The sequence below is a fragment of the Lissotriton helveticus genome, chromosome 10, assembly GCF_964261635.1.
Source record: "Lissotriton helveticus chromosome 10, aLisHel1.1, whole genome shotgun sequence".
NCBI lineage: Eukaryota > Metazoa > Chordata > Amphibia > Caudata > Salamandridae > Lissotriton > Lissotriton helveticus.
Window position 1 is genome coordinate 598933707 of NC_136071.1, and position 13533 is coordinate 598947239.

General features: G+C 48.4%; 1 protein-coding gene across 1 annotated transcript in view; it reads right to left on the bottom strand.

The window, feature by feature from the left end:
- The window catches only part of CREBBP (CREB binding lysine acetyltransferase), a 1783742-nt gene that overhangs the window by 721904 nt on the left and 1048305 nt on the right, over positions 1–13533 (bottom strand). The window lies entirely within an intron of this gene.

Genomic DNA, 13533 nt, shown 5'->3' on the forward strand with positions numbered 1-13533 from the left:
GGGTCACTGATGGGGAAAGTGTACTGGTCATCTTGTCCATATTCCTCTCCCTCAGAGTGGTCGGGGGAAGGTGTTGGACTCCTTGTAGGAGGAGGCTGGATAGGTTCAATCAGGACTGGAACGTCCTGTGCAGGCCTCTTCTTCTTCAGTGGAATAACATAGGAGTCCACTGGTTGGGAAGTGATCTTCCGCTTGTAAAGGGTCAACTTGCCCGTGTCCGCGTCGACAAAACGCTCAGAATCGTCTCCTGAGTCGAGTTGTCGACCCAATATTCCAGTAGACGTGGAAGAGTCCGATGTCTTTGGCGCCGTCTTTGGCGCAAAGGCTTTTGGTGCCTACTTTGGCGGCAGAATGAATAGAAGCTTGCCAGCAGGCTTTGCCGGCACGTCCATCGGCTTCTGGTGCGACGGCGCCGGAGCCGACGTCTCAGAGGCCTTATCCCGTATTCTTTGGAGTGAAGTGGCGATGAGGGATGCGTCACTCACAGCGGCACTTGGCGCCGACGAGGAGGCCCTCACCTTGCCTTCGGTTCCGACGTCCTGTGGTCCCTTTGGAATCTTGGACGTCGATGCTGCAGCCGTAGACACAGAGTCTTTGGACTTATGTGTCGAGCCTCCGCTCTTCGATCCGTGGGATATTGCAGACTCCGTCTCAACCACGCGTCCTACTAACGGCGTCCCAGTCGGCACTGGATGCTTGTCGCCGACTTTGCTGGACTTTGTCGGCGTCGCCCCGGTCGACCCGTGCCGGACGACCTTCTTAGAGGATGCCTCCTCCGCCGATGACTTCGACTTCTACTGGACCGGAGGCCGACGGAGCCGATGAGGTAGCAGGCTTTGTTGTTTTTGTTGGAACGACCGCCATCTTAGGTGCACTCGAAGCCGGTAGTTTCGGTTTCGTTTTCGGGTCGGCCATTTTAGGCGTAGTCGATACCGATGCTTTCAGTTTCGGTTTCGATACTGGCTGCGTAGCAAGTATGTCCGTGGCCGGGCCTGAAGGCGGGGCCGTGGCTTGCGGTGCAGGGTCTTGGGTAAGGCCGAGTGGCGATCCCGTGACCCGAGCCTGATCCACGTAACTTTCGGGGCATAGCTCATCCCCTGAGCTATCTTCCGCGGCCCCATAAACTTCTTCGACGTCCCCAACCTCGTCGACGTATTCAAGGTCTTGATCCACGACCCCGTCGTTGTCTTCGGGATCGGCCTCAACCTCCGTCGCGGGCGGTGAGATTTCAAGATGATGGCTTAGGCCCTCTTCTTCCGGGTCGCCGAAGATGTTATCTGGAGCCGGGGCCGCTTGCCTGGCCTCAAGGCGCACCGCGCGCCGAAGCTTGAGCGTCTTCGACCTGAATCTGGAGCAGGCCATGCAGTTGTCCTCGTTATGGTCTGGCGAGAGGCATTTGTTACAGACCGGGTGCACGTCGATATGTGGGTATTTGGACCCACAGACGGGACAGTATTTAAACGGGCTCCGCTCCATGTTGAAAAGTTGTGGTCGTGTTGCGATGAGAAGGCCTCGATGTCCGAAGAGTGATACGACTCCGCAGATTCCGACTCAAAGAGACGGAAGAACTCGAGACCGTACGCAAACAATACCGACGTAATGAAACGAAGGCATTTTGGCCTTAAAGAAGCTAGTTTTCTCGGTTCCGACAGAGACGTCGAGACCGCATCCGAACCCAATGGCGGAAAAAAACATCTTATCGTTGTTAACATCAGAATTCTGGGAGCTCACACGCCCCAAATATCTTCGCTTGTTACGCCTACCCGAGACTGCAAACCCCTCGACACTGATTAACACTAATGATACAACCTGTAAGAGACAATGCACGCGTCATTACCCCTTTCCTTCCATTCTAAATATAGTTTAATCTTGCAAGCCCTTTTAACTGCTTTCACTTGTATTCAAACACACCCAATAACTCCCCCGGTTAATAGTCTTTGCTCTTTTATACTTTTGTCTCCTAAAGCTTCCAATATCTATGCTTATATAAGATCCTCGCTACCCGTTAAAGCAAAGAGTAAAGTCGAATTCTCTTGGGAAGCAGATCTTGGGGTTGGTTGGTCTTCCTTATGGAACAAAATATGGTCTAAAATTAGGAAAACGTCTAGAGCGGCGAATGTCACACAGACATTATTCCTTATCTAGAACAGGCTTTTGCTGCATCCAGTTGTACTACACAAGAGACATGTCACAGTACCGGACACCTGCTGGTCCTGCTCCTCTCCCCTTGCGATTTAAAACATATGCTTTCTAGCTGTCCCCACCTATATCATTATTGGATTTCCATTTGGGATCAAATCAACTATTTTCAACTCTAATTTTCCTTTCTCTATCACACACATATTCCTGGGTGGCCTATCTCCCACTTTGGAAGATCACATTTTTAACACGAACATTGTAGACTTGTTGGCAGTTGCATTTTGAAAGACTTTACAAAGGTATCATTCCAGGCTTGGTGGTATGCAGTATGCTATCATCACAGGTTGGATACAGCTTGTGTTCATCCCATTCATTTAGCTATGAAGCGTTCCATTATATGGTCACCTGTTACATTGTTTTTTGATCGTAGTGCTAAATGCTCCTTTTCCTTATCTCATACTCAGCAAGAGAATGCTCGGCCTCCATGACATTCCATATCTTTGATATTGTTATTCTATAATATGATGTTATATTTTGGTTCAAGCTATATTGCTGCATGGTCGCTATATGTAATCTATTGTTATTTTTATATATCTGTATTGATATTTCAATGCCTTTTTCATTTCAACCTAGATATTTATTTATGATAGATTTATGTTTCCCTTTCCATGCTCCTTACCCACCCCCTTATACTGTATTGTACTCAATTACCTGTTCTCTTAATAAACTTACTTTCTGAACTAAAAAGAGTGACACTGCACGCTTTTAGCTTCTCTTTCTCTCTTCCCTTGTCACCAGGTCTGAGAGTGGGGGGTAGAGGGGTCTTTTTCTGGGCTACGTTATGTTTTTCTGAGCAGGACCCCCCTGTGTAGTTGGGTCCTGATACGTGTTCTCGAACATGCTGTTTTCTGATTTCTGATTTGTTAAAATTTAATAAAGAAGTTTAAACCAAAAGAACGAGTTTCTTACCTTTGGTAATGCATTATCTGGTAGAGACACTATCTAGCTGCAGATTCCTTACCTTATAACTTCCCAGGCATAAGGCTGGATCGGAAACTTGTTTGAGCAATACCCCTTGCGCGTGCAGTCAGATGGCTCCATTCAGCTCTGTTAGTTGGTGTCGGTTAAGATGTTACAGTCACCTACATAGGCGCCACACAAGAGAACGTATTTCTGTACTTTTCCATGCCAGAAGCACACAGCCATGAGCGGGAAGGCATGGGTGGGTCTGTAAGGAATCTGCAGCTAGATCATTTCTCTACCACATAATGCGTTAATGAAGTTAAGTAACTTGTTTATCTGATAAAGACTTTCAGCAGCAGATTACTACGCTTAGAATAGACACCCAAGCCATAACCTCCTGGCTGTGGGTTGCGGACAAATCCCTTACAATAGAAAAATCTGCAGGACTTAAGAAGCAAAATGGCCATCTCTGAGGACCTGACAGTCCAGGTAGTAGTGCTTGACAAACGTGTGCAGAGACTATCACGCTGCTGCCTAGCAGATGACTGGGACACCCCGAGCCAACGCTGTGGTTGCAGCCTTCCCCCCTGGTGGAATGGGCTTTTAATCCCTTAGGGGGCTGCTTCCTAGCAAAGCATAGAATATCTTTATGCAGAGAACGACCCAGCGAAAAATGGTCCTTTTCTGCACTGCCTGACCTTTCTTAGCTCCCACAAACCCTCACAAAGAGTTGGTATTCACCCGGAACTCTTCAGTGTGATCAAGGTAGTACCACAACGCACTATTGGGTCCAGGCGGTGGAGACTCTCCTCTTCCTTAGAAGGATGCGTTGGAGCAAAAATTGTGGGCAGTGTAATAGATGGACCCTGATGGAATAGTGTCACCATCTTTGGAAGAAATGAAGCACCACTTTATCTACGAAAGTTATCATTATAACGCCTGAAACTCACCCTCCAGGCAGATGTTACTGCCACCAGAAAGGCTGTCTTGTTGGTAAGCAGCCGGAGGAGACAGTTGTGCAAACGCCCGAAAGGAGTACACAAGAAAAGTGAGGACCAAATGAAGGTTCCACTGTGGCATGACAAAGAACGTGGGTGGAAACAAGGGACCCAGCCATTTCAAGTACCCATTTACAATTGGAGATTCAAACACTGGAGATTGGTCTGGCAGCAGCAAAAAAGCGGCTAGAGCAGACAACCCTTAGAGTAGCAGAGCCCTACTGGGCAAGGGTAGAAATAAAAAGAAGAAAAGTAGAAAGAGAAGAAAGAGGGTCAATAGACCTTTATGTACAATATGTTAAAAAAAATTAGCTTACAGCAGCCGTATACCGTCTGAATGGAGGGCCGCCTGCCTGCCAAAATAACATTGCATACTTCAGGAGGAAGGTCGAATGCTATCAACTGCAGCTGCTCAATCTCCATGCATGGAGGTGGAGAGCTAACCGGTTCGGGTGGAGAACCCCCTGCTGCTGCGGCATAAGATCCTTCCAAAACGGTAGCCCGATGGGAGACTGTGTAAGTGTTACTTACTTTCGGTAACGATGTATCTGGTAGAGACGTTTTCTAGCTGCAGATTCCTTAACTTAGAATATCGCCAGGTGTGAGACTGGATCCGGAAATCTTTTGCAGCAGCACCTTTGCACGCTGAGGCACGGCGCCACACGACCCCGCCCTGACGTGGTCCACGTATGTGACGTCAGCGAGGTCATACAAGTCCCTCCCGGCCCGCTGACGTCAGTTTTCTTCGGAGAACTTTTCCTCTGCACAACGCAGAGCCACCAACCAAAACCTGTTAAAGTATGGGAACAGTGTGCGAGGGATAAAAAATCCATGAATAAAGAAGGAAGATGGTGGAAGACACCATCTAAAAGACAGAGTAGACAATGCCTACACATTAAGTGAAAGCAGTGAGAAAGAGCCCCGCAAGCTAAGCAGAGGCCAATTACCGAGTGCAACAAGGGAAGAACATCTCAACAGACATCAAATGACTGATATTGCCATGTGGAACTGTGCTGTCCATTAAGAACGGAACACAGAAAGAGCACTGTAGGAAAGAATGAGAAGACTGGCCGTCCCCTCTAAAAATAGAGGCAGGAAATAGAGCACAACCGACCCTCAAGAGGATGACCACAAGGAGACCAGGACCCAGAGGTAGTAGAGCAGATGGAAGGGAACTAGAGAGGAAAACGAATCATCTTGTGAATCAAAGGCACCATATAACAGAAAAGAAGCCCCTCAGAAGGGGTTAACTGTATATGAAAGCACCCAGAGAAGTGCAACAATCTGAACCCCCTCGAGATTTAACCCAATGGCAACTAAAGAGGCTAGCGGAGAACACCACTAGATAAGGTCCTCGCAGAACAGGGAGGCTGGGCGGGCGTTAAGGAATCTGCAGCTAGACAACGTCTCTAACAGATACATTGTTACCGAAGGTAAGTAACTCGTACATCTGATAGACATCTAGCCGCAAATCCCTTAACTTAGAAGAGATACCACAGCCATACCCCAAAAGTGAGCAGGGTCTGCGACAGGATAACAGAAAGCACCAAGCATCTGATCCGGCAACAGTGTGACGGATAAAGGGAGGAAAACTGTGGCAGAACAGCCCGACAGCAATCCTAGCAGCTCAAAGAGCAGAAGTCACAGGATAGAAGATATCCGAAAAACATGCCAGAATGGCGCCACACCATACCCTTATAAAAAAAGACAGGTAGAACGGCATGAGCCCTATACCAGAGCAAGGAAGGAGAGAGGAAAAAGGATCATTCTCCGCTAAATGGCGCACAACAAGTGCATTGATCCAAGCTTGAAATTAAATTAATGCGAAGCGACCAGCACCTAACAGACTAGCCGAAAGAAGGAAGTCGAAGGGGCCGTGGCAAGAGCCCAAAGGCAAGAGCCAGAACCTGAGTAATGCGTTGGAAATAGCCAGCAGGACAAGAAGCACGCAAAGCGCACACTCAATCTAAAAAGGGTAATAAGAGGCAATAGAATCAATCCCCAACCCGCAGAAGCAGGTAAAATATGCCGCAGGTAAAATATGCCGCAGGCAAACGGCCATAGAGACCATAAAGTTGCTTACGCAGGAACAGAAGAGTGCCCGCCTGGGCAGCATGAAGCCAAAGTGAGAAACAACCACAATATAGACTCGCAGATTGTAATCAATGGCCACTGCAATTAGAAGAACTGTTCCGCAGGCGTAGCTTTAACAAGAGTAGGCATATCTGAAAGAAGAGGCCAAAAACGCCAAGTTAATGAACGGTGGGAAGAGTCTAAGAAACCCAAAACTAACACTCCAGAAAGACACGTACAGCGTCGAACACCGAAAAGGAAGCATATGTCAATTTGGGAAATCACTCCAGTAAGCAGAAGCAAGGAGGAACCGAAGGGCAACTTGCATCAACTCAAAAAACTCCCCCACACATGGAGATATTGGTCCAGACTTTGCAGCCTCGACAAGAGGTGACGACGTAGGAGGATACCATGACAACCGGCATGTAGACAGAAATGTATAACATACAATTATGTATAGACAGAACGAGCCAGGAGCATGAACAGGCATATACCGGACCATACCTAGAACAGTAAGGGCAGGTAGGAACCGTTTGTGAAGAGGAGACCATGAAACCTCCAAAGGAGGTGGATGACCATGGCGAAAGCAGATGGCACCAGGGAGAACCATAGAACACCGTACAACGGACCACCAAGCGACGCATGAAGCCCACATGATCTCCAGGCCCAAGAGGGATAAGCAAGGCTATATAATAGCATAGAAGTACCCCACATGGAGTATGCATACCCCAAACAACGGGGGACACCTCTTAGGGCAATAAGCCAGGCCAAAAGAACGCAGTAAGGAACCAAATCCGTGAACAGAGTTCCGAGCCGTAATAACATTACCGAGCTGAGCCACCGGCTGAAAACCACAGTCAGAGGACACAGCAACCTGTGGAACACAGCCACAGAAGGCAAACAGGCAGCTGAAAGCAAATCGCATCCAAGGGATGCCAATAAAAGGGTAAGCACCCTTGACCACAGAAAAAAGAAGACATATGGCTCACTGCCCACGTTAAACACAGAGCGCATCTAAACGATGAGAAAGGAAAAAATACCACAGAAGACAGGCCGAAAAGAACGTAGGACAAAAGCCCGCCAGGATCCGGTGAACCGCCGACTCGGCGTGAGCATCAAAGAGCAAAACCACATCAAAGGGTAAGTCAACCAGTTGCACCCGGATATTTTCAGGTAAGATGCTATCTCGCAACCAAGCGTGACGCCTTAAGGCAACAGAACTCAACATGGCTCGGCCCAAAGAATCCGCAGTATCTAATGCTGAACGGATTGTGAATTCGGCAAGGTCGCGGCCATCCCGGATGAGGTGAAGGAGATCAACGCCAGCACCTTCAGAGGTGGCAGTACGCAAAGACTCTGCAGAGTCCCACAAGGCAGAGATAGCCCGAGCCAAAACACACTGTATTTAAGGACCGTAGGGCAGCACTAGTGGATGCAAAGACATTCCTACCCCACGACTCAAGCCACCTGGACTCCCGAGATGGAGGAAGCGTTAGAGGGGGGCAGAGAGGGAAGGGCAGTCTGCAACACAAACCCCTGCGCATCAGGGTGCACAAAAAAACAGACCGGAACATGTGGAGCTGCACGCTGGCGATGCAAAACTGAAAGAGCCACGGGTCACCTGAAGCAGAGGCGCCGTGGGTCGTAGAGGGGGACCCAGCATGGCCGCGCCCTAACGGCACCACATCTCTGACGTTCCGGGGAGACAAAGGCTCAATTGGCGCCGGGGACCCCACAAGAAGCGGAGTCCCCGCGGACGACTCAGGAAAGGGAAAGGACCCAAGGGAGGCCTACAAAGCCGTAGCATAGGCCTCCTTTTGGGCCTGAGTTGCCCTCACACCCGGAAAGGGCAATAGAGGGGGGCGGGGGGACCATCGGGAGAGCACATCAGGAAAGTTCCAACCAGTGCTCTGACAACAGAAGAAGGTGAGGTCGAAGACCTAGGCGACAAGCGCCTTGACTTGCCAAGTGGAGAACGACGGCCCCGGACCCCAGAGGGCGATCGACAATGGAGCCAAACAGTAGAGGGACCTGCAGTGGACGACGAGGCCGGGGGGAAGACAACTCCGACCGGGACAGCCGTGCAGAGAGAAGCTTCATACTGCGCTCCCGCTGAGACTTCGGTTTCAGACGTTGGCAGGCTTCACAGTATGTGGAGTCATCGCCTGGGGATATTCTAAGTTAAGGAATCTGCGGCTAGATGTCTATCAGATGCTCACTTTCAGAAGCTCTGGATACCAGACTCTCCTTGCCCAGTCCGATGCCACAAGAATGTTTTTGGACCAGTCGCTCTTGATCTTCAGAACTCTGGGCAGAAGTGGTACGGGGAAAGGTGTATGACAGGCCTGAGCTTCACTCGCACCGAAAAGTGTTGTGGAGCAATTGTCGCCTTGGAAACTCCAGCTCGCAAAACTGCTGACATTGCACTTTCTCTTCGGACTCAAACAGATTTAACCAAGCTTCTCCTCACTGCTGAAAGAGACCTTGCATCACCTCTGACTGGAGACGCCATTCGTGATGAGCTAGGCATCAATGACTGAGTTTGTCCGCCATAGCGTTCAGAGAACCAGTCAGGTGGTGAACCACCAGCGTTATGCTCTGCTGTTCCAGCCATGTCCAGAGACGTAGGGCCTCTAAACAAAGAGTCCACAACCAAATTCTGCCCTGCTCATTGCAGTAAGAAAAGGCTGTGGTGCTGTCCGTGAACACTTGCACTACCTTTCCTTTGACAGAGGGAAGAAATGCCTTTAATGTCAACCGAATCACGCGAAGCTCCAACAAATCGATGTGGAGCCCTTAGGAAGTATGCGCAGGACAGTGATTGGAATAGGGCTGGCGCAGCTGAAACCCCCCTTTTGTTGCCACAAAAGGGGCAAAAGCTCTAGACTGGCCATGAGGTGGAGAAGAGAGGCCCAAGGATCTGGCCATAGCACAAGAATCCTTGAACCGCTATAGGGCTGAGTCTGCCTTAACCCCAAACAGACAGGATCCATCAAAGTGCAGGTCCATCAAATTAGCCTAGACACTGCCCGAAAAGCCAGACGTGGCACCACAGGCCAGGGTAGATGAACTTGCTCTGCCCAGTGAATCGGTCGTGTCAAGTCCACACCTGATGGTGAATTTTTCTGCCTCTCTCTCGTTCTTAACTGCTTGGGAGAGCACAGCCCGGGCCTCCTCTGGGACTTGTGGCAGAACTTGTGCAATCGTCTCATAGAGGAAATGGGAGAAATGGCCCAATAAGCATGAATGCCACGCTGGAGGAAGAAAACATCTTCCTAAGTGATTCACATGGAGGAAGAGAATAGGAACGAGCCCTGGGAAGTTAAAGCCTGCAACACCAAGCTTTCAGAGTTGGGGTGTTGGCTGAGGAACTTTGGGTCACCCGGAGTTTGGGCGATGGCGTTGGGCCACTGTGCTATTCACAGGAGCCCCTGTGCTAGGCTTGGACCGCGTGCCTAGTAGGAATTCCGGCAGTGCTTCATTAAACGGAAAAAGGGGTTCAGAAGTGAAAGTTCCAGGTTTCTCACTTCGGTGAGATTAGTCCTGATCTGCAGCGAGGGCTACTCCAGTCCAAGGACCTCAGCTGCCACCTTACCATCATGGCTGCGAGAGTAGTATCTGGTGATGTGTCCAGTCCACTGGGTTCCTCATTCCAGTCCATCTGCTCTGCAGACACATGCATCCTGGTGTTCTCAAGGGTCCATAGACCCCCCTCTCAGTCCTCTCCTGTGCCTCAAACATCATGGAAATGCACAGGCAACAACATAGAACCCCTGGGTTCTTCCGGTGCGGGAATCAGTGTCGAGTGACGCAGTTCCAACTCCGTGTCATCCGGGGTGAGGATAGGACTGGAACCGCCGGTAGACGCTGGTAGCTCCATAGGCACCAACTTAGAGTCTGATGCCGGGGAAGGTTGCATAGGCACAACCAGCGCCGTCTCGGATTCAGAATTCGATCCCAGCGGCCACACCGGCGCTGTGCCAGGAGCAGACTGTGTTGAATCCGATACTGTCCCTTATGACCCCAAAGCCTCATCAGAGGTGGTCGGCCCGGCTCATGGCCTCATAGATCTTTTTAATTTGAGCAAGGGCCGCTCCAGCTCCTGGAAAAGGAGGGAGGAGTGAAGTCAACCCTGGCTCCTGCTCCGCAGAAGCGTGGCTAGAGCGCTGTGCTCCTTACTTCTCTCATCGACAGACAGCTGAGGTAAAGACTAACTCTGCTTGCTTCTTGTGCCTCTTCCCAGAGTGTCCCGAAGACCTCGAGAGGGGTGAAGAGGACTTGGGGCTCCAGGAGTGGCCCGGCAATCTCCGCTTTTTCAATCGGGACCGGAATCTTACCTGAGTCTCGCTGGCCAGTGTAGACTGCCGGGCCGCAAGGAGCTTCTGAGCTTGCTCCTGAAAGGCATTCAGAGCCATGGCCCGACAGTCCGAACACGTCATTGAGTCGGGGTCGTGCTCAAGACTCCAAAAACAGATATGGGGGGATTGGTAAGAGACATTGTGTGGTGACAAGCGCCACACTATTTAAACTTGGTCTTCCTCGAAGACATGCCTCGCACACGATGGAAAAAAATTCTGAAGTCGACAAAAAGTCAAAAAGGGCCTGACAAAAAGCGACAGAGTGGTAGCTCTATAAGGATAGGTGCTTAACTGGGGCGGAAAGAGAAGAACTGATGTCCACATGCCTCTGTGGTGCCTATATACATGACCGCAATGTCATAATAGACACCATCAACAACACGTGGATCAGAATGGAGCCATCTGATGGCACGTGGAAGGGGATTTGCTCGAGCAAAAGCTTTTGGATCCATCCTGACACCTGGGAAATTCTAAGATAAGGAATCTGTAGCTAGAAGCCTCAATCAGATATAGGGCAACTCTAATTATGCAGATGGGGAAGAGCAAACTAAGCAGCATGATTGGTTATATTATGCAGCTAGAAAATGTAAAGTATGCGATGTAACGTGACATTCTGTGATAGTACTACTTCATCATTTTGTTATTGACAATTGCTACAAACACAGCTGAGTACATTCACATATATTTTTCATTGCATATAGTGTACAGGGTTGTGTCGCATGGTGAACAGAGTATGAATACTTTTGTCCCTTTACCACTCCCAGCAGACCCGCCCTCACAGTGCATAAAAAGTTAAACAGTGGGGACATCGTCTGCGTTATTCAGTCACTCATTTCCAGATCGGATTCTTCAGGTGGAAGGGTGCATATATTCCCACGAAACGCATTCCATTTCCCCACACATGCTTCCATTCTCGCGAGGACACCATCTATTAATACATACTGCCTTTTCCGCCCATTTTGTAATTTTTAATCATGTTACTACTGCATGGGCAAATATTTCCCTCCAAACCATCAATAAGAAACATAGCTAACCAGTCAATGTTTGCAGAGGAACTTTCACTACGCAGCAGGACAAGGCTGCATTTTAGTAACTTTTGATCCGTTTGAGCTAGAAACAGCTTTTTTTGTTAAAACCTGCAGATGACGGAATATGTGGCCAGTTAGGCAAATCCATTATTATGCAGATAAAGCCACAGCTACCAAAAAAAAGTACATATAATATATATATTCAAACTCACAGTTGCCCATAATATATATATATGTATATATATATATATATATATATCACATAATTCCAGTGGCTTTGGTCTAAAATGATTCAAGCCCTGCAATAGTAGCACGTGTAGGTCTGTCTGAAGGTGAAGTGGCTGCATTTTCTTTATTCACAAGTCAGGCTGTAGTATAAAAAATACTTTCCAATTGTGAGGTGTGGTACATAAGCCTTTATAGAACTGTCAGGGTCCAAATTAGAAGAGCAGTGACTGGTTTGTAGTGATTCACTTCACTGAAACTAAGATGTTATCCCAAATAGGGCACAGATGTTCTAGCAATCTGTATGGGCTTCTTGGACATGTGTGAATTGAAGCAGCAGCTTCAGTGAATTACCTTCAAGTCAGCAAACCACTCCTGCTATCCACTCATTTTAAGGTGCGGGTAATGGCAATAAAACAGTTTTCCTTTTTATGTGCTGAGTTGGGCATTCGTCATGAAAACTCTGATGAGGATTACAGATCACTTTCTTAGAAATATGCCCAAGAGTCCATATGGATCCAGAACATGTTCAAGAACCTTCAACTGAGCACCAAGTGCTCCCTATCGGAATTCCATCTATAAGCGTGACAAGGTGGTTCCCGCCAGAAACCACTCACAACAGTGTCACAGGATTCACATTTCTTTTTACAAACAGGGAATTACCAATATGTAACATAATGCTGCTCAATCAATCTCATAAGACTCACAGGCCGAGTTAGACTTGCCAGGATGCAAATGTGTGACATGCCAGCCACACCATAAGTGGTTTTTGACATTATTGGACATAACACAGATGAAAACAAGTTACTTACCTGTAACTGTGGTTCCCCAGTATTGGTAACTTTCATAGATTCCCATGCTTTTGTATCATTCCCCGTCGTCGGAATGGGAGTCTCGGTAACAAAATAACATAGCAGTAGGTACAAAAGGGAAAGAAAAAGGCCTAGGCCTCATTCCCTTTTGTAGCATATCCGCCTCTTTTTGTAAAAGAGACCAAACTTAGGCATCAGCCAATCAGAAGAGCCTCACCCCATAGAACCCTCCTGAAGGAACCTCAGAGCCTCAGATTTTTGTAGCCGTTGTGTAACAGTCACCATATCTGCTGAAGACTGAGCTTTCCTCTGGGAGGTGGGTGGGCGCATGGGAATCTATGAAAGTTACCAATACTGGGGAACCATAGTAAAGTAACTTGTTTTCTTGCCCCAGTAATGGAACTTTCATAGATTCCCATGCTTTTGTATCAGAGTAGCAAGCAGTGAGCCATAAGCACATTTTGTAGCATAAATAAACATTGCAATAGCCGTTATCACATGAAAACCAAAATGTGCAGAATAAAAGGAAGGTGGGATGGAAAGGAAAGCTCACCAATCAGTGGAAGAGGTTCCTCAGGACCGCTTGGCCTACAGCCGTATCTTTCTGTTGCAAGGAATCCAAGCAGTAATGCTTTGTAAAGGTGTGCACGCTGCTCCAAGTCGCAGCTCTGCAAATATCCTTGATGTGCACTCCTGCAAAGAGTGCTGTTGAAGAAGCCACCGATCTTGTGGAATGTGCTCTAACCCTGCTGGCCAGCAGCTTTCCAGCAGAATTATGGCAATGTAGAATGGCACTCGTAATCCACCTTGCAACCCCTTGTTTGGAAAGAGGGAGGGCCTTCTGAGGACCAACAAAAGCAACAAATAATTGGGAGGATTTACGGAATCCTTTGGTGCGATCCAAGTAAAATTTTAAGCACCTTTGAACATCCAGAGA